The 19,496-nt window shown below is 44.0% G+C and overlaps 4 non-coding genes across 4 annotated transcripts; 1 reads left to right on the top strand and 3 right to left on the bottom strand.

The window, feature by feature from the left end:
* Positions 1 to 317: 317 nt before the first annotated feature.
* On the top strand, positions 318 to 390 carry trnav-aac (transfer RNA valine (anticodon AAC)). The gene has a single exon. It is a non-coding gene; the product is annotated as a tRNA-Val (tRNA).
* Positions 391 to 2,809: 2,419 nt separating this feature from the next.
* trnal-cag (transfer RNA leucine (anticodon CAG)) lies at positions 2,810 to 2,892 on the bottom strand. The gene has a single exon. It is a non-coding gene; the product is annotated as a tRNA-Leu (tRNA).
* Positions 2,893 to 2,970: 78 nt separating this feature from the next.
* Positions 2,971 to 3,043, bottom strand: trnak-cuu (transfer RNA lysine (anticodon CUU)). The gene has a single exon. It is a non-coding gene; the product is annotated as a tRNA-Lys (tRNA).
* A 1,895-nt stretch (positions 3,044 to 4,938) lies between these two features.
* On the bottom strand, positions 4,939 to 5,010 carry trnaw-cca (transfer RNA tryptophan (anticodon CCA)). The gene has a single exon. It is a non-coding gene; the product is annotated as a tRNA-Trp (tRNA).
* Positions 5,011 to 19,496: the final 14,486 nt, after the last annotated feature.

Genomic DNA, 19,496 nt, shown 5'->3' with positions numbered 1-19,496 from the left:
CTTAATCTCATTTCAAGTTTTCTAATGTGTGATTTGGCTGCAAGAAAACACTCCGTGAACAATGTTATCTGAGCATGCCTGATTCGCCATAATTTACACTGAGGTCGGATATTAGGCACATAAAAAAAAACAGTGAAATGTTTGTGTGGGCGCGATGCTCTGGGATTCCCTGCCTGACCAGCGCCACCTATCCTTCTCTGCAGCCTTCCGAAATACAGCGCAGCAAATGCATTCCTGTGAAATGAGCTCCTGGACAGTAATACGGAAATTAGTTTGGCTGAGGGGGTTTGCTCCTAGCACGGAACGTCAAATGTCAGGTTTCCGTAGTGTAGTGGTTATCACGTTCGCCTAACACGCGAAAGGTTCCCGGTTCGAAATCGAGCGGAAACATTTTGAAACCTTGTCCCCATTAAAAATGATTAAATATTTAACGATTCACATTGCTGAATAATGTGAACAAAGTCCATATCTCCCAGCCCTGTTCATGCAGTCCGCTGAGAGCAATCGATGAATGCCAGCGTGATATTGGGGGTGAAGGGTGATTCTAATACTGTCTCATTCCCGGTGGGATCTGGCGGAGATTTGATAAGCCCGATCGATTCAACCAATATATGAAACGGTGTTTGAGAAACATTCAAAAAATATAATAACATCCAGGATCCTGTCTTCAGAGTGCGTGGCGCAAAGGTCTGACTCCAGATCAAAAGGCTGCGTGTTCACATCACATCGGGGTCACTGTTTCTTTCACCGCTCACATGAGACTGGATAATTCCCGAATGAAGGTTTTAATTGCTTTTTCACACAAAACAAAACAGATGTTTGGTCTAAACCCTGACTCAGTCCCGACCCAGTGGCAGGGAGGGGAGCGCCTGATACCCTCATTAATTTCATGCAACAAACTGACACGAATACTGGTATTGATTCAAAATCGACCTGCAGATGGACACACACGGAAAAAAGACAACCACAGAAACAGACAGCAACTACTTGTATATACATATATATATATATATGTATATATCGCCATTAACGTGGTCAGACGATTTAAGCTCGGTGAACTTGCTTCTGCTTTCTGAACTGTACTTGTCCATCCTTAAGAGGTCACGGGAAATATATTTTTTGCCTTTCGAAAAAAGAAGCGAAACGGCAGAGACATGTTTTGTCTTCAACACGGCTGGTGAAATGGCCGGACTATCATAAATTAGGGGTCGCCTTTGAAACACTTAAAGGAGACTACCTAAAAATCACTTAGTGCAAATTTAAAATCACGGTTCCTATTTATTTCGGTCTGAAAGAAAAAACAATAAACATGTCAGTCAGCGCCCACGGTGAGACGGTGATGAACTTGTTTGCTGCGAAGTTCACCGCTGGGCTAAAGCTGACGCCGTTTAAAAGACCCGAACCCACTCAATGTAAAGGATGAGCTCATAACCAACAGGTCCCGTCAACGTCAAACACCTCCTTTCTTGTTCAATAGAGGGAGCAGAGGCGTGTACATCATCAGACGCCAGCAACTTTAAGAACTGGAACAGATAAAGGCACAGATGCAAGTTCCAAATATTTTCAATGCAAAGTTATTTCACTTTATTTAAAGTGCCGTGAGGCTAAAAACGGGTCCCAGATGATTTGCGTTCAGTCGTGACTTGTTTTCCTGTGTTTGTCCGCCAGGTTTGCAATTCAATTTGTATTGGATATTGAAGATATTTCAGGATGATTGCACAACATACCATGTGTAAAGCAACCACCTTGACAACTTCAATCATCACACACTCTACATCGACGCTGCAGAGGCCCCAGCACCCCTTTCAATATTGTTTTTCTTCACTCACAGTTTTCAAAAGGGAATTGGATAAACGCTTGGATGGAAACATTTTCAGGGTTATGGGGAAACAGCAGGCGAGTGGGACGAATTGGACAGTTCTTTCAGAGAGCTGGCACAGGCACGATGGGCCGAATGGCATCCGAATGACGCTGTCTTATTCTATGATTCTATTAATAGATCAATTTCCGCCTTTCACTGAGTCTCCCTAAATGGAGGACAGTAATCGTGTCCCTGTGAAATGAGCTCCTGAACAGTAATACGGAAATTAGCGTGGCTGAGCGGTTTGAAACTCTGGTTAGGCTCCAAACAGGAAATTTCCTCTCTAAGTTTGATTAGTTTATCAATTATCTCCCCCCTTTCGATCTTAAATGTCTTTACATATTTTTTGATATCTTCTTCTCCTGTCATGCCCACAATACTCGTCTCCCTGGTAAACACTGAAGCAAAGTGATTATTTAATATTTCTGCCATTTCGCTGTCATTGCCTGTGAGTTTGTCGTGTGTATCCCTGAGTGGCCCTATTCCTATCCCAAATTTTCTGTGTCTGTTGAAGTGTCTGGAAGACTTTGCTTTTTTTGATATTCCTTTTTGCCTTTCTAATAGTTCTTTCGACTTCTTTCCCAGTCTTTTCACATTCCCCTCTCTCCTTTATTGTCCAGTGTGGGCCTTTTTCTTTAGTTTCAATTTTACCCTTGTTTCTTTATTCATCCCTGGAGTGTCATATCTGGCTAGTTTATTCTTGCTTTTTCGTGGGATATATTTCTCCTGGACTCTATTGATCACCGTTTTAAATGTTCCCCACTGCTGTTCTATTTCTTTGTCCAGGTCATTAATATGTCAAACATTTCATCGTTTGAAACTTCTCAAGTCACATTTCCACAACAAAGCCAGTTACTTTTGTGTGAGGAGCAAATCAACTTGGTCGAAAAATCAGCTGCAGCCCAATCCACAAATAAAATATTTTCATGTCTTGGTGAAAATAACCAATGTCAGAAGTGGGATTCGAACTCACGCCTCCAGAAGAGACTGCGCCCTGAACGCAGCGCCTTAGACCGCTCGGCCATCCTGACTATAAACTGAATGCTTCATTCTGCATCAATTCTGGACCGTTGGCCAGTGAACGCATCATAAAAGTTTAAAATGATACTCGCCCAACGTGGGGCTCGAACCCACGACCCTGAGATTAAGAGTCTCATGCTCTGCCGATTGATCTTGCCGGGCTTGAGTACTCTTAACCGCCTTATCTGTTATTGCAGCAAGCATGCGAAAGACTCCATTTCAAATAATTGGAATCAGTTCTGAAGGACAGGATAAACTGTCACTTCGAAAGGCACGGACGAATCAAGGACAGTCAGCATGGATTTGTTAAGGGGAGTTTGTGTCGAACTAACCTGATTGAATTTTTCGAGGAGGTGACAAGAATGATCGATGAGGGTAGCGCAATTGATGTAGTCTACATGGATTTTAGAAAGGCTTTGGAAAAATTCCCACATGGCAGATTGGTCAAAAAAGTGAAAGCCCATAGGATCCAAGGGAATGTGGCTCTTTGGATCCAAAATTGGCTCAGTGGCAGGAAGCAAAGGGTCATCGTCGACGGGTGTTTTTGCGGCTGGAAGGCTGTTTCCAGTGGGGTGGCGCAGGGCTCGGTACTTGTTCCTTTGCTTTTTGTGGTATACATTAACGATTTGGACTTGAACGGAGGGGGCATGATGCAGAAATTTAGGGGTGACACAAAAATAGGCCGTGTGGTTGAGAGCGAGGAGCAAAACTGTAGACTGTGGGGGTTCAGGCAATTTTCTGATAACAAGTACTCAATCTGTCTCTGAACGAATTTTGAACGAATACGTGTGTTTGACCCGGCACAGGCACGATGGGCCAAACCGTCTCCTCTTGTGGAAGAACATAATACGATGATACTAAGTGTTGTCAGGCAGAAAAGCAACACATTCCAAATAAGAGCATAACAGCACGGTGAGATATTGTATTTGAGAAGGATGAGGAGGGATAGTTTATCGTGGTGGTAGTCACATCGGGTGTCATTTGTGAGTTGATAAGGACCATTTCGTGCTGCGAAAGTGGCGGAAACATAATTGGAGAGATTCAGCCCGGGCGCGACCCCATCGTGCGCGGTGAGACCGAGGGAGGGGGCGGGGGTAAGTGTCAGAGCTGGGGCTCACCGGTGGAAGCAGCATAAAAGTTTAAAACGGTACTCGCCCAACGTGAGACTCAAACCCACTACCCTGAGAGTTTCTAAAGATAAGGGGGAGCAGCCACTGTCTGTATCTCTTGCTGGACTTGAAACAATCCATTCCAAGTACGAGCAGAGAAAGGACACCATTCAGTTGCTCAATTTGGTGAATAAAATGCCATCGGTTTTTGTAGGGTAGTGGTTATCACGGTTGCTTTATACGCAAAAAGTCCCCGGTTCGATCCTGGGCGGGACCGTTATTTTGGAACTTGGTCTCCATGAACATCCAGATCGAATTTTTCTTGTATCAAAAAGGGAGACAGTGGCTGCTCCCTTCTTCTTTGCAAGCTGCATCTTTTACTTCATTAAACAGATAAATTTGAGTGAGAGAAAACTGATTCTCAGTGACGCTCATTTCAAGTTTTATCCCCTTTTAATCTGGAAGAATATATTGGCTTTGGACAGAATGGCTTTTGAAAGGAGTTCATCGGTTGGGATCGATAAAACTTTTCCGCTGGTGGTGGACGAGGGAACCAAACCAATCATGTACCAATTTCTCCTGAATTCTAAGGTGCAACGGGAAACCGACCAAAAAAAGCCCTTTCATTGACCGTGGAGGTTCAGGCATGTTTCTGATAACAAAGCGCTCAATCTATCTCTCTTGTCTATTTCCCGATGTTTCCGTATACTGTCTGCATCTCTGCCCTGTGTTAATCTCACTATTTGTCCACCTGCAGGGTACTTTTTGAACGAAGACTTGTGTTTGTCTTCTGTTTGTTATATTAAATAAATGAGAGCATAAGCTGCTTCCCTCCCTGACACTGGGGAACCAGAGGCAGACTTTCGAGCAGGGTTCTGTTAATTGTGAAGACGCAAAGAAAACATCAATTGCGGAATTATACAAACCATCTCAAAGTGAAAAAAACTGTGACCCCGACGTGATTTGAACACGCAACCTTCTGATCTGGAGTCAGACGCGCTACCGTTGCGCCACGAGGCCTGGATGCTACAATGGGCGTTTGTTTCTATTAATGTTGCTCAAGCACCACTTTATAGCTTCCAAATTGGTGGAATGGGTTGGCTTTCAAATCCCCGCCCACTCCCACCGGATGTCAGGCAGCATCAGAAGTGTCCTTCACCTGTCAGCGGCAGCATGGCGCTCGCTTCCATCGCCTGCTGTCAGCGGACTGCAGCAAATCCAATTGCATTCATCCTGCACCCTGAATTATCACATCACAGGAAAAGGATGTGGGAAACTGCTCAAGATACATAACGGGAGGGGAAACTTCTGAAGAACACTTTGACTTTCCGTGTTCAGACTTCGATTCGAACTGCGAAAAAGAACGTGTGAAAATATAAACTATGGGTGTGATGTTTATATTTGTAGGAAACTGTTCAAAATACATAACAGGACGGGAAACTTCTGAAAAACACGTGAACTTTCGATGTTTGGACTTTGGTTAGAACTGCAAAAAAGTACCTGTGAAAATATAAACAATGGGTGTGATGTTTATATATAAAGTGAATGTTTGTAAGCGGATTTCTCCCGTTACTGTCGTAACTATGGGTTGTTAATCCATCAACAATAACTTCCGCTTGATTTTAGCCCGAGTGGTTACAAAATAGCAAGTTTAATAGATTGACTTACAACAGAGTTGCACGACAGCTGTCTTCAACATTACATTCAACAGTATTATTATTACAAGACAATCGTCTACAGGTTACATTAATGACAAGCAATCAACACAATCTGACCTGTCTGCGAATCCAGGTATATCAGACTTGACCTTTGCGGACTGCCTGTGGCAATCGACTTCTGACTGTCCCCTATTGAGAGCTCTAACATTTGAGAAGGGAGCATGCCCTATCTTTATAAAATTCGGCTGCATTGTTCTGTATCGAAGCACCACTGATCTTAACTCATGGTCGTAAACCATCCCACTTTGCTGACTCTCAGAAACCACCAAGGATTGTTTCATGTCTTCGTGTTTATTTAGCCTTTCTCCGTCATCAGGTTTTGGATGTTTATACTAGGTCAGCACAACCTGGAGTTCAGGTGTCCAGGACACCCAAGTTTCTCTGGACATCAACATTTAATAGTTTCTCACCATTTCAAAAAAAAAATGTTTTTCTGTTCTTCCTACCAAAGTGAATAACCTCACATTCCCCCACATTATACTCCATCTGCCACCTTCTTGCCCACACACTTAACCTGTCTACATCCCTTTACAGACTCTTCGTGTCCTCCTCACAGCTTACTTTCCCACCTCGCTTTGTATCAGCAGCAAACTTGGATACATTGCACTCTATCCCTTCATCAAGTCAATAAAAGTCTTCCATAGGCATATAAATAGTAAACGGGTAGTAAGCGGAGGGGTAAGACCGATTAGGGACCAAAAAGGAGATCTACGCATGAAGGCACAGGGCATGGCTGAGGTACTAAATGAGTATTTTGCATCTGTGTTTACAGAGGAAGAAAATGCTGCCTCAATCACAGTAAAAGGGGAGGTAGTTGAGATGCTGGATGGGGTGAAGATTGATAAAGAGGAGATATTAGAAAGGCTGGCTGTACTTAAAGTAGATAAGTCACCTGGTCCGAATGGGATGCATCCTAGGTTGCTGAGGAAATTAAGGGTGTAAATTGCAGAGGTCCTGGCCATAATCTTTCAATCCTCCTTCGATACATGGTTTGGTGCCAGAGAACTGGATAATTGCAGATGTTACACCCTTGTTCAAAAAAGGGTGTAAGGATAAACCCAGCAATTACAGGCCAGCCAGTTTAACCACGGTGGTGGGAAGCTTTTAGAAATGATAATCTGGGACAAAATTAATAGCCATTTGAACAAGTGTGGATTGATAATAGAAAGCCACTGTGGATTTGTTCAAGGCAAATCGTGATTGAGTTTTGTGATGAGTTAACAGAGAGGGCTGATGAGGGCAATGTGGTTGATGTTGTGTATATGGCCTTTCAAAAGGCGTTTGGTAAAGTGCCACAAAATAAGCTTGTAAAAAGGGGCGATAGTAGCTGCTTCCTTTATCTTTAAAAGCCCTTTCGTTTATTTCACTCAACAGATAACTTTGAATGAGCGAAAACTGATCCACAGTGATGCTTATTTCAAGTTTATCCCCTTTGAATCTGAAAGGATATCTTGGCCTTGGAAGGAGTGCTGCACAGATTCACCAGATTGTTACCAGGGTGCAATGCGTTAAATTATGAGAAGATGTTATTTTAACTGGACTTAAAGTCACACAAGTGAAACTGCCAAAAGTTTTCATTTTTGATACATACATTAATGACCTGGACTTGGATATACAGGGTATAATTTAAAATTTTGCAGACAACACGAAACTCGAGAATGTAATAAACAATGTGGTGGATAGTATCAGACTTCAGGAGGACATAGACAGCCTGGTCAAATGGACTTTATTCATAGAGGCATAGAGTACAAAAGCAACAAAGTTATGCTAAACGTTTACAAAACATTGGTTAGGCTGCAGCTGGAGTATTGTCTTCAATTCTGAGCACTGCACTTTAGGAAAGATGTCAAGGCCTTGGGGAGGGTGCAGAGGAGATTTACGAGAATTGTAACAGGGATGAGGGACTTCAGTTATGTGGCGAGAATGGACAAGCTGGGATTATACCCTTAGAGTAGAGAAGGTTAAGGGGAGATTTGATAGAGGTGTTCAAAATCATGAAAGGTTTTGTTAGAGCAAATAAGGAGAAACTGTTTTCAGTTGCAGAAGTGTCGGTAACCAGAGGACACAGATTTAAGGTAATTAGCAAAAGAGCCAGAGGCGACATGAGGGAATATAATTTACACAGCGAGTTGTTATGATCTGGAATGCGCTGCCTGAAAGGCCGGTGGAAGCAGATTCAATAGTAACTTTCAAAAGGGGATTGGATAAATACTTGAAAAGGAAAACATTTGCAGGGCTTATGAGGAAAGAGCTTATGGGTGGTGAGACTACTTGGATAGCTCTTTCAAAGAGCTAGCACAGGCACGATGGGCCGAATGATCTCTATCTGTGTTGTAACATGTTAAGCGTTGCTCGACGGAGAAGCAACACATTCCAAATCAGAACAGAGACAGGAGAGTAAGTCAGTTCACCATTGTTTTTAATGAGACACTAGTGGTTTCCTTAGTGTAGCGGTTATCGCGTTTGTTTTACACGCGAAAGGTTCCCGAGCATAAACATTATGTTGAAATTTGCTCTCCATAAACAACCAGGGAGGAGTTTTTTCTCCTGCCAAAAAGGGCGACAGTGGCTGCTCCCTTATGCTTGAAAAGCTGCATCTTTTACTTCACTAAACAGATAACTTTGAGTGAGAGAAAATTGATCCTCAGTGACGCTCATTTCAAGTTTTATTCCCTTTTACTCTAAAATTGTATATTGGTCTTGGAAGGAGCGCAGCCCAGATTTACCAGAATCTTAGCAGGGCTCGAAGGGTTAAATTATGAGGAGCAGTTACATGCTTATATTCCCTGGAATATTGAAGGCTTTTTAGGATTTTGAAAGGTCGACAGACAATCCCTTTCCGCTGGTGAGGGAGTCTAAGACAATATCACAACATCACAATAGCTGTTCTACGAGTGAAAACGGCCCTATGCATCACTGTGAGTGCAAGAGACGAGTCTCGAGGTGCCGCGTCCTGTGCAGTGAATGTCAAAACTTTTAAAAGATGCAGAAACTGTTAGGGGTTCAGATACACAAACCTCTAATGGGAATGAGATTTTGTCAGAGGTTGCAGCCTTCCCTACTTCTCTTGCCCTTTGCGAGGCACCTGTTCCGGTTTAAATTCACAAACTGGATGAGTTGGTGATCACGGTACAGCAGACTCAGCGGTCCCGGGTGAGAGAGAGAGAAATCAGCCCGGGCGCGGCCACAATGGGCGCGGTGACACTGCACGGGAAGTCGGGGTGCGTCAGAGCTGGGGTTCGCTCCAAAAAGCAACATAAAAAGTTTAAAAGAGAATGCATTCAACGTGGGGATTGAACCCACGACCTTGAGATTAAGAGTCTTATGCTCTACCGACTGAAGTCGTCGAGCCAGAAAAACCCAGCGACTCTTGTCTATCATTGCAGTAAACTCGCCCCTGGGTGTCCATGTGCAGCAATCCCAGCACAACGTCCATATCATTGGCCGTGTTTATCTCTGTGTGTGTGTCCACCTGCAGGTTGATTTTGAACGAATACGAGTGTTTGTCTTCTGTTTAAACATTAAATAAAAGAGGGCATCAGACACTTCCCTCCCTGACACCGGGGAACCAGTGAGACAGACTTGTTGTTGTGAAAACGCAAATAAAGCATTAATTGCGGAATTATACAGACTCTAATCAGTGCCCAAAGTAGCTTTACAATACATACACCCCAATAAATAAATAAACACTACAGATACATGGAATACATTTGCAACTAACAGAGTCACCAAACCAGAAATATTATTTGTACCAAAAACAAGCACTTCCAGATATATTTAGAAACTTTATATGCATTCCTTGATGGTCCAGTGGTTAGGATTCAGCGCTTTTAATATAGTGGCTGGGTTCGATTCGCAGTCAGGAAATTTGCTCTTATTAAAAACAATTGCCATTTTTGAAAATTTACAACGCAGAAGGAGGCCATTCGGCCCATCGCTTCCGCGCCGGCGGAAAATGAACCCCCCAGCCAAATCCCACCTTCCAGCACTCGGTCCGTCGCCTTGGAGGTTACATCAATTCAGGTGTATATCCAAGTGTGTTTTAAATGTCACGAGGGATTTTGCCTCGACCACCCTTTCAGGCAGTGAGTTCCAGACCACCACCATCCTCTGGGTGAAAAAAATGTCCTCAGCTCCTCTCTAATCCTTCCACGAATCACTTTAAATCTATACCCCCTGGTTATTGACCTCCCTGCTAAGGTAAATATGTCCTTTCCATCTAGGCCCTTCATAATTTTGTGCACCTCAATTAAATCACCCCTCAGCCTCCTCTGTTCCAAAGAAAACAACCCCAGCCTATCCAATCTTTCCTGACAGCCAAAATTCTCCAGCCCTGGCAGCCTCCTCGTAAATCTCCTCTGTACCGTCTCTAGTGCAATCACATCTTTTTTGACCAGTCTGCCAATTGGGACCTTGTCAAAAGCCTTGCTAAAATCCATGTAGACTACATAAAAAGTACTCCAGGTGTGTTCTGACCAAAGCCCTATTTATTTGCAGCCTGACTTCCTTACTCTTGCACTCCAAATCCTTCCAAAAAGGCCAACATACCATTTTTCTTCCTAATTGCTTGCTGTACCTGCATGTTAACTTTCTGTGATTTGTTTACAAGTGCACCCAACTCCCTCTGAATATCAACATTTATTGGACCCTCACCTTTTAAAAAATATTCTGCTTTTCTGTTCTTCCTACCAAAGTGGACAATTTCACATTTTCCCAACTTATATTCCAACTGCCACTTTCTCACCCAATCACTTAACCTGTCCACCGCCCTTTGCGTCCTCCTCACGGCTTACTTTCCCATCTACCTTTACACTCGGTCCCCTCATCTAAGTCATTAATATAGAATGTAAGCAGCAATTGTAACATCAATTGTTCGCCCAGGATCGAAAGCAGGGCCGTTCGCGTGTAAAGCGAACTGATAACCACTGCACCACAAAAAACCGCTGGTGACTTATACTGGACAGAGGGGAACTGACCAGTCACCTCTCTCTGCTCTGCTTGGGACACTTTTACCTCTCTTGAAACAGCATCTCTCCTGTCCCACACTAAAATCATGGAAAAGAATCATAGAATATTACAGCACAGAAGGAGGCCATTCGCTCGTGTTGCCAGAAAGGATGTTAACCAGAGGACACAGATTTAAGGTAATTGGCAACAGAGGTGGGATGAGGAGAATGTTTTTACGCAGCGAGTTGTCATGATCTGGAATGCACTGCCTGAAAGGATGGTGGAAACAGATTCAATAATAACATTCAAAGGGGAACTGGATAAATACTTGAAGGGGAAAATTTTGCAGGGCTATGGGGAAAGGGAAGGGGCGCGGGTCTAATTGGATAGCTCTTTCAAAGTGTTGGCACAGGCACGATGGGCCGAATGGCCTCCTTCTGTGATGTTTCCATGCTGTGATTCTATGTTGTGGAGGATTTTCTGATGCAGTGGATATTCGGGGCAGAGGACCAAGTGGGGATTGAGCTCGACGGCAAGTGTATACAGTTCGTTCAAAGGACTGAAGCCGATGGTTTCATTCTTCCCGTCGTTTAGCAGCAGGAAATTACTCGGCCATGCAGGCGACTTTTTTTTGTCTTCATTCATGGGATGTGGGTGTCAATGGCAAGGTCAGCATTTGTTACCCGTCCCTAATTGCTCTTGAGAAGGTGCTGGTGAGCCGCCTTCGTGAGCTGCACCTTTCATTGACTGTGTCATTGACATTTTCTGGATAGAGAGAAACTATTTCCGCTTGTTGGGGATTCTAGGACGAGGGGGCACATTCTAAAAATTAGAGTCAGACCTTTCAGGAGTGAGATGAGAAAACACTTCCACACACAAAGGGTGGTTGAAGTTTGGAACTCGCTTCCGCAAACGGCAATTAACATTTGCTTAATTAACAATTTTAAATCTGAGATCGATAGCTTTTTGCCAACCGAAGGTCTGAAGGGATACGGGCCAAAGGCAGGTATATGGAGGTAGATCACAGATCAGCCATGATCTTATCAAATGGCGGAGCGGACTCGAGGGGCTGAATGGCCTGCACCTGTTCCCATGGTACATTTCCCCAAGTGTCTGTTCTCTCCATAGTTGTTGCCTTGTGTTTAAAGCGTATTTTCGTTTAAAGCTCGGTTTAGGGATGAGCCGGTGGGCGTCAAAACGTGCCGTGGATCGAGACCGGATTGCTTATTGCGGGAAGAGCAAATCAACTGGGCCGAAAAATCAACTGCAGCTCAAGCAACAAATAAAATAGGAGTCAAAATAACTGATGTCAGAAGTGGGATTCGAACCCACGCCTCCAAAACAAAATGCGATCTAAACGCAGCCCCTTAGACTGCTCGGCCATCCTGACGAGCCACTCTTTCCACATTGAGACCCCCACCCCCCGGAGAAAGTTTCACTCACTCCAGTTCTTGGTAAGATAAATGCTGCTGGAAAGGCTCGGTGAGCGGGATTCCACCTCCCCGGGTTTTCCTGAGCCTATTGTACTTTATTCCTATTTAATCACGGGAATATCCGCAATCAGGAGCTAAAAAGGATTAAAAGCTGAATCACAGAGAAAGGGTAATCCATATTACATCTGATAAACCAACTAACAGCGCTCCATGGTGGTCTAGTGGTTAGGATTCGGCGCTCTCACCGCCGCGGCCTGGATTCGATTCCCGGTCAGGGAAGCAACTTTTGAACACTTGTTTTGTTAATCGAATCAACTCACTCAAAGTCTGTGGGAAGAAAAAAACAACTATTGTTTTCATCACCATTAATTAACCGATGACGTTATTTTGCAGAATGAAAGGCGACTGAGGGAAGTTGGAAAACTTTAATAATTTCTTTTGTGCAATGAACTTTTTATCCCATCTCATTTTACACACTGTATTTTTAAGGGCTCGGTTTAAAATGTTCAGTGCTCGTGAGACCACGGATTTCTGTTAAATTTAACAGGACCGGCTATTTCACAGAGAAAAAATAAATTTGCGCCAGCACAGTATTTTTGCCTGGGATCGAACCGGGGACGTTTTGCATCTAAAGTGAACGTGATAAACGCTGCAAGAACCTTTGCTTTGGTTATTTGTCAGAAGTTCAAATGACTGCATTGATTCTCTTTCATAACTATTCAATTGATCGAAGTTGCACAAGTCACAAAATAAAAATGTTCATTTCAAGGTTATTAAACTCCCAAATGTGGCCTGCCTTGTTTGGACAGGGGTTGATCCAGACGTCACAGCCTCAACAAAGCATATTCTCAACATTTCCATTGGGAACAGGAGGAGGCCATTCAGCCCCTTGAACCTGTTCCGCCCTTCAATCAGATCATTGATGATCTGCACCTCAAATCCATTTACCCGCCTTTGCTCCCGATCCCTCGATACCCTTACCCAACAAAAATCTATTGATCTCAGTCTTGAAAGCTTCAATTGACCCCCAGCATCCACAGCCTTTTAGGGGACAGAGTTCCAGACTTCTACTGCCCTTTGTGCAAAAATGTGTTTCCTGATTTCGAACCTGAATGGCATGGTTCAAATTTTAAGGTTATCTCCCCCTCGTTCTTGATTCCCCAGAGGAAATTGATTCTCTCTCTCTATTCGATCGAATCATTTAAACATGTTAAACACCTCGCTCAGACCGCCCCTCAATCTTCGACACTCGAGGGAATACGAGCCGAGTCGATGCAGCCTGGCCTCATAATTTAACCTTTTAAGCCCCGGTAACATTCTGGTGAATCTGCTCTGCACCCCCTCCAAGGCCAATCTATCCTTCCTGAGATGCAGTGTCCAAAACTGAACGGAGTGACTCCAGACACAGTCTAACCAGAACTTTATATAACTGGAACATAACTTCCACTTCTTTATATTCCAGCCCCCTGAGATAAAGGCTAACATTCCGTTATTCTTTTAAATTATTTTTGGAACCGTTCGTTAGCTTTTACTGATTTATGGAAATGAACCGTTAATTTTCTCTGCTTCTCCACAGTTCCTAGCTTCTTACCATTTGGAAAATACCCTGACCATAGGTCCAAAGTGGATTACCCCACATTGATCTCCATCTGCCATAATTTTGCCCACTCACTTAATCTATTAATGTCCCTTTGCAAATTTCCAATCGCATCCACACTACTTACTGCATCACCTAACTTACTGTCATCAACAAACTTGGATATACGACTCTCTGTTGCTTCATCTCAGTCGTTGATAAATATGGTTACAAGCTGAGACCCCAGTTACAGATCCCTGGGGGACACCACTAGTCACATCCTGCCAATTGGAGTATGTGCCCATTGTCCCTACTCTCTGTCTCCTATCTCCTAACCAATTCTCTACCCATGTCAATACATTGCCTCAAGTTCCATGCACTTTCATTTTTGCCAACAGTCTCTTGTGTGGAACGTTATCAAATGCCTTTCGGAATTCCATATAAATAATATCATAGGAACATAGGAACAGGAGAAGGCCATTCAGCCCCTCGTTCCTGCTCCGCCATTTGATAAGATCATGGCTGATCTGTGATCTAACTCCATATACCCGCCTTTGGCCCATATCCCTTAATACCTTTGATTGCCAAAAAGCTATCTATCTCAGATTTGAATTTAGCAATTGAGCGAGCATCAATTGCCGTTTGCGGAAGAGTGTTCCAAACTTCTACCACCATTTGTGTGTCGAAATGTTTTCTAATCTCGCTCCTGAAAGGTCCGGCTCCAATGTTCAGACAAAATGGTGGCAAGTTCGCCGGACATCTTGGACAAAATGTCTGTAAGCACGGCGGCCATCTTGGACAAAATGGCGGCATGTCCTTCACGGCTGTTCGACAGGAACAGAAGGAGGCCATTGAGCTCCTCAAACCGGTTACATCGTTACTGGAAGCCGATCATCTCCTCAAGCCTGTTACATAGAATCAGGAGGAGGCCATACAGCCCTTCGAGCCTGTTATACAGGAATTGAGGCGAATCAACCCCTCAAGCCTGTCAAGTAGCAAAAGGAGGAGGCCATTCAGCCCCTCGAGCCTGTTATCTGGGAACTGAAGGCCATTCAGCCTTCGAGCCCCTTACACCAGATCTGGTGGCCAATCAGCCCCTCAAGCCTGTTACATAGGAACAGGAGGAGACCATTCAGCCCTTCGAGCGTGTTATACGGGAACTGAAGACCATTCAGCACCGCGAGCTTATTACACTGGAATAGGACTCGGCCATTAAGCCCCTCGAGCTTGTTGCACTGGAACAGGAAGAGGCCATTCAGCCCTTCGAGACTGTTATACAGGATCTGGACGTCATTCAGCCCCTCGCGCATGTTACATAGGAACAAGAGGAGTCCATTCAGCCCCTAGAGCATGTTAATATAGGAACAGGATGAGTCCATTCAGCCCCTCAAGCATGTTCCATAGGAACAAGATGAGTCCATTCAGCCCCTCGAGCATGTGACATAGGAACAGGAGTGGACAATTCAGCTTCTCAACCTATTCCGCCATTCAATTAGATCATGGCTGATCTGTAGCTTAATTCCATCTACCCGCCTTGGTTCCTTAATCCTTAATACACTTGCCAAACAAAAGTCTATCAATCTCCGTTTTGAAATTTCGGATTGACCCCCAGCCTCAACAGACTTTTGTGGGAGAGAGTTCCAGATTTCTACGACCCTTTGTGTGAAGAAGTGCTTCCTGACATCACCCCTGGACGGCCGAGCTCTAATTTTCAGGTTATGCCCCTTTGTTCTCGGCTCCCCCAACAGAGGAAGTAGTTTCTCTCTATCTACCCTATCAACTCCTTTCATCATCTGAAACACCTCAATTCAATCACGCCTTAATCTTCCTTATTCAGGGGAATACAAGCCGAGTCTATGCAACCTGTCCTCATAATTTAACCCTTTTAGCCCCGATATCATTCTGGTGAATCTGCACTGCAGCCCTTCCAAGGCCAATATATCCTTCCAGTGGTGCAGTGCCCAGAACTGAATGCACTCCTCCAGATGGGCTCTAACCGGAGCTCTGTACAGCTGTAACATAGCTTCCACCCCTTTATATTCCAGCCCTCTTGAAATAAAGGCCGACATTCTATTGGCCTTTTTAATTAATTTTGTAACTGTCCACTAGCTTTTAGTGATTTCTATCCTTGGACCCCTAAATCTCTCTGCTCCTCCACAGTTCCGAGCTCCTCACCATTTAGAAAACTCTCTGATCTATCTTTCTTAGATCCGAATTGGATGACCTCACATTTCCCCACATTGAACTCCATTTGCCACAGTTCTGCCCACTCACATAATCTCTCAATGTCCTGGGAATGTTCGGTAATTTTGATTGGTTGGAGAATGCTTCATATTAGATCGTTATTTTAAATAGATTACAATTGATTTTTATTTTGTACAATTTAAACAAGATCATTATTCCCCGATCAGTAAAATGTCCGTGTTTTTCAGATAGGGGAGGCAGTTCAGAGATAGTTGCCTTTTTGTCTCCTTTAATGAAATTATTTTTTTGCTGATTTGAAATCAGCTGTATTTCTAAGCATGAAAAAGCAGCTCCTCTGGTAGGTGAGGCTTCACTCCCAATGTCTCAGTGTTTCCAGATATCAATGTAACATTTGAAGGGCTCCAGGTAATGAACAGTGAAACCCCTTAAGATCATCTCAGGCCACTCCTTCTATCCAGTACCTAATAGTTCCTGTTCTTCAGAGGGCGACAGATTCACACTACACTAGAGCTTGTTTTAAACTTTAACTGTGATCAAATTGATGAAACAGTAAGAGAACAAACAGAATAGTAGCAGTAAGACAACAGTTTTATTGTAAAGCTCAACCAGATCCTTAATGGAAAAGAAAATAATAAATAATTCGCAAATACTATACGAAACTGTGACCGAACTTTCGAACATCCTTGTTCTTTGTTGTCTTTTTCTCACAAACTATGGAAGCTGTCGACTTGATTAACATTCTCAGAGATTCCAAACAGACTCACCAGTTTGAAAAAGACAGGCTGATAAATGGCTTCAAAACAGTGACTGGGAGCCAGTCATTTTAAGCAATGGTCTGTTTAATTCAAAAGAAGCTGCCAATCAAACCTATAGGAGAAGAAATGACCCCGAAGGTTTGAATCTGAATCAAATGTTTGACTCGTTCCCCCGGCAACTGCCCGGGAACAAGCTGCTAATTGATACAGTGCTTGTATTAAATTAACCTGGGACATTATTTCTGTGTGAAGCTAGTTTGTAATCCCTTATGTACCATGTATTCCTTATGTAGTCCTTTGAACGAGCTATCCAGTAAGTCCCTTAAAGAAGCCAATACCATGTGAAATATTAGACACCCTTGCTTCATTTTGTCACACTGGATTACTTTGCTGGACCACATGGTGTGTTACACAGTGTGGCGTTGGCTGTAATTAAAATCAGCGTTTTCTCAGACTCACTCTGCCCATCAACATGGGAGATCTGCCACTGTTTACAAACCGCACAGAGAAAGGGCTGAATCATAGAAATTTACAGCACAGAAGGAAGATATCCGGCCCATCGTGTTTGTGCCAACCGAAAAAGAGCCCTCCAGCCTAATCCCACTTCCCATCTCTTGGTCCGTCGCTTTGTCGATTGCAGCACTTCAAATGCAAAAGTTTCTTCTATCCCAGACAACAAAAAGACCAGACAGCTTTAGACACTAGTATTATCGTGTTAAACATTTTAAAGCCTGTCTGCACTCATGCAATAATTCAAATTTGCTCTTTCTTTAAAAAAAACAAACTTTTCCCCCACCATTGATGAAAGCGAGGCCCAGCTTCTCACTCACATTATCCCACACTCCAGATATCTGAAGTCCCTCATCCCTGGTATCATTTTGGTAAATCTCACCTTAACCTTCTCTACTCTAAGGAGAACAACCCCAACACTCCAGACTGTCTACATGACTGAAATCCCTCATCCCTGGTCCCGTTCTGGTAAATCTCTTCTGCACCATCTCCAAGGCCTTGACATCTTTCCAAAGGTGTGGTACCCAGAATTGGACATAATATTCCAGCTGAGTCCTTACCAGCATTTTACAAAGGTTTAGCATAAATTCCTTGATTTTGTACACTAAGCCTTTATTAATAAATTGATATGAAAATGTACTTTTACTCACTTGAATAAAATCACAAGGTTATTAAACTGCAACCATGAAACAATGCACCAGCAGAGTGGGTAAATTAATTGTGTGCATGGTCCTGAGGAGTACAGATCAGGAAGGCCCACATTTCGATCCATACGCTGAGTTTGCTGTTTACAGCTGAGGCAGCAGCGAGTGCTATTAGGAACCTTAGAGCCCAGGCCAGACAGAGAGAGAGAGCACTGGTACGAATCGATCATTTCAGATACAGGGTACTGCTCAAGTATTGTTTATAAATCTGGAATTAAATGGTGAAACTGAAAACCAAATTCTGGGCCTGGAGTTTGTTGCATATTGGGGGTAAGATACCATATCCATTACTTAGAACCATCACTGATAATCCTGATTCCAAAGTTCAGGAGGTGCTGAGCACCATCACTGATAACACTGAGTCCACAGTACAGGAGGTGATGAGCACCATCACTGATAGCCCTGAGTCCACAGTACAGGAGGTGCTGAGCACCATCACTGATAACCCTGAGTCTACAGTACAGGAGGTGCTGAGCACCATCACTGATAACCCTGAGTCCACAGTACAGGAGGTGCTGAGCACCATCACTGATAACCCTGAGTCCACAGTACAGGAAGTGCTGAGCACCATCACTGATAATCCTGAGTCCACAGTACAGGGGGGCACGTAGACGATGGTCCGAATAGACTCCTGATGTGTCGCAACTTGATCTTATTCTATGATTCTATGATTAGCTGAAGTGCTTTATTCACCACATTTGTGACCCTGACGTGATCGACGAGACTTTAGATCGAGACACTATCAGAGTTTTACGAGGCTTGGATATTATGTTTTGCTTTTGATATTTACGAATTTTACTTTAGATTACCTTTTAGTCTAACTTGAGTCATTTTGACCTTTTCATCATGGCGTCGGAAACAGAAACTTTCCCCATTCAACAGGTTCCTGCGGCAGCAGTCAGCTTTAAACTGACGCCCTTTTGGTCGACCGACCCAACAATTTGGTTCGCCCGGGTGGAGGTGCAGATCATGACCAGAGGTTTAACAGCTCAGGCAAACAAGTACGCCAACGTCATCGCCTCGCTACAACCTGAGATCACTCAGGAGGTTAGAGATCTCCTAATCGACCTGCCGACGGAGCGTCTTTATGAAGCACAGAAGGAACAACTGGTGAAACGGACTTCAGCTTCGGAGCAGAATCGTCTTCTCCAACCCCTGGCCTCGAAGGAGCTTGGGGATCGAACGCCTTCACTGTTCCTACAGCGCCTGAAGCAGCCGTTAGGCCCGAACACCCCGAAGGACAGTATTTTAAGGAAGCTCATCTTACAGAGTTTGCCCACCAACGTCCAGCTCATCCTGGCGTCATCCACCGTCAGTGTCAAATTGAACAACTTGCCAACATCGCTGATAAAATATTGGAAGTCGCTGTATCGCCATCCTCCATCGCTCCAGTGACTACTCCAGCATCTCTCGTGGGAGCATCTTCAGCTGGAAGTGAGGTGAACTGACTCAGCCCAGGAGTCGATAGACTCACAGCTCAAGTGCAAGACTTGACCTGCCAACTGCAGGAAGACCGTCGGAGACATGGTCACGACCGAGACAGTTCGAAAGAACGTAAAAGATGGTCTTCACGTGGCCCGAGTGCTCGACAGCAGGCCGGCCGAGCATACTGGTACCACTGGTGTTTTGGGCGAGATGCCCACAAATGCACCCCTGCT

This window comes from Heptranchias perlo, unplaced genomic scaffold (assembly GCF_035084215.1).
Source record: "Heptranchias perlo isolate sHepPer1 unplaced genomic scaffold, sHepPer1.hap1 HAP1_SCAFFOLD_50, whole genome shotgun sequence".
Taxonomy (NCBI): domain Eukaryota; kingdom Metazoa; phylum Chordata; class Chondrichthyes; order Hexanchiformes; family Hexanchidae; genus Heptranchias; species Heptranchias perlo.
The sequence above is the reverse complement of the archived record's forward strand: the minus strand, read 5'-3'. Positions and strand labels throughout refer to the sequence as shown.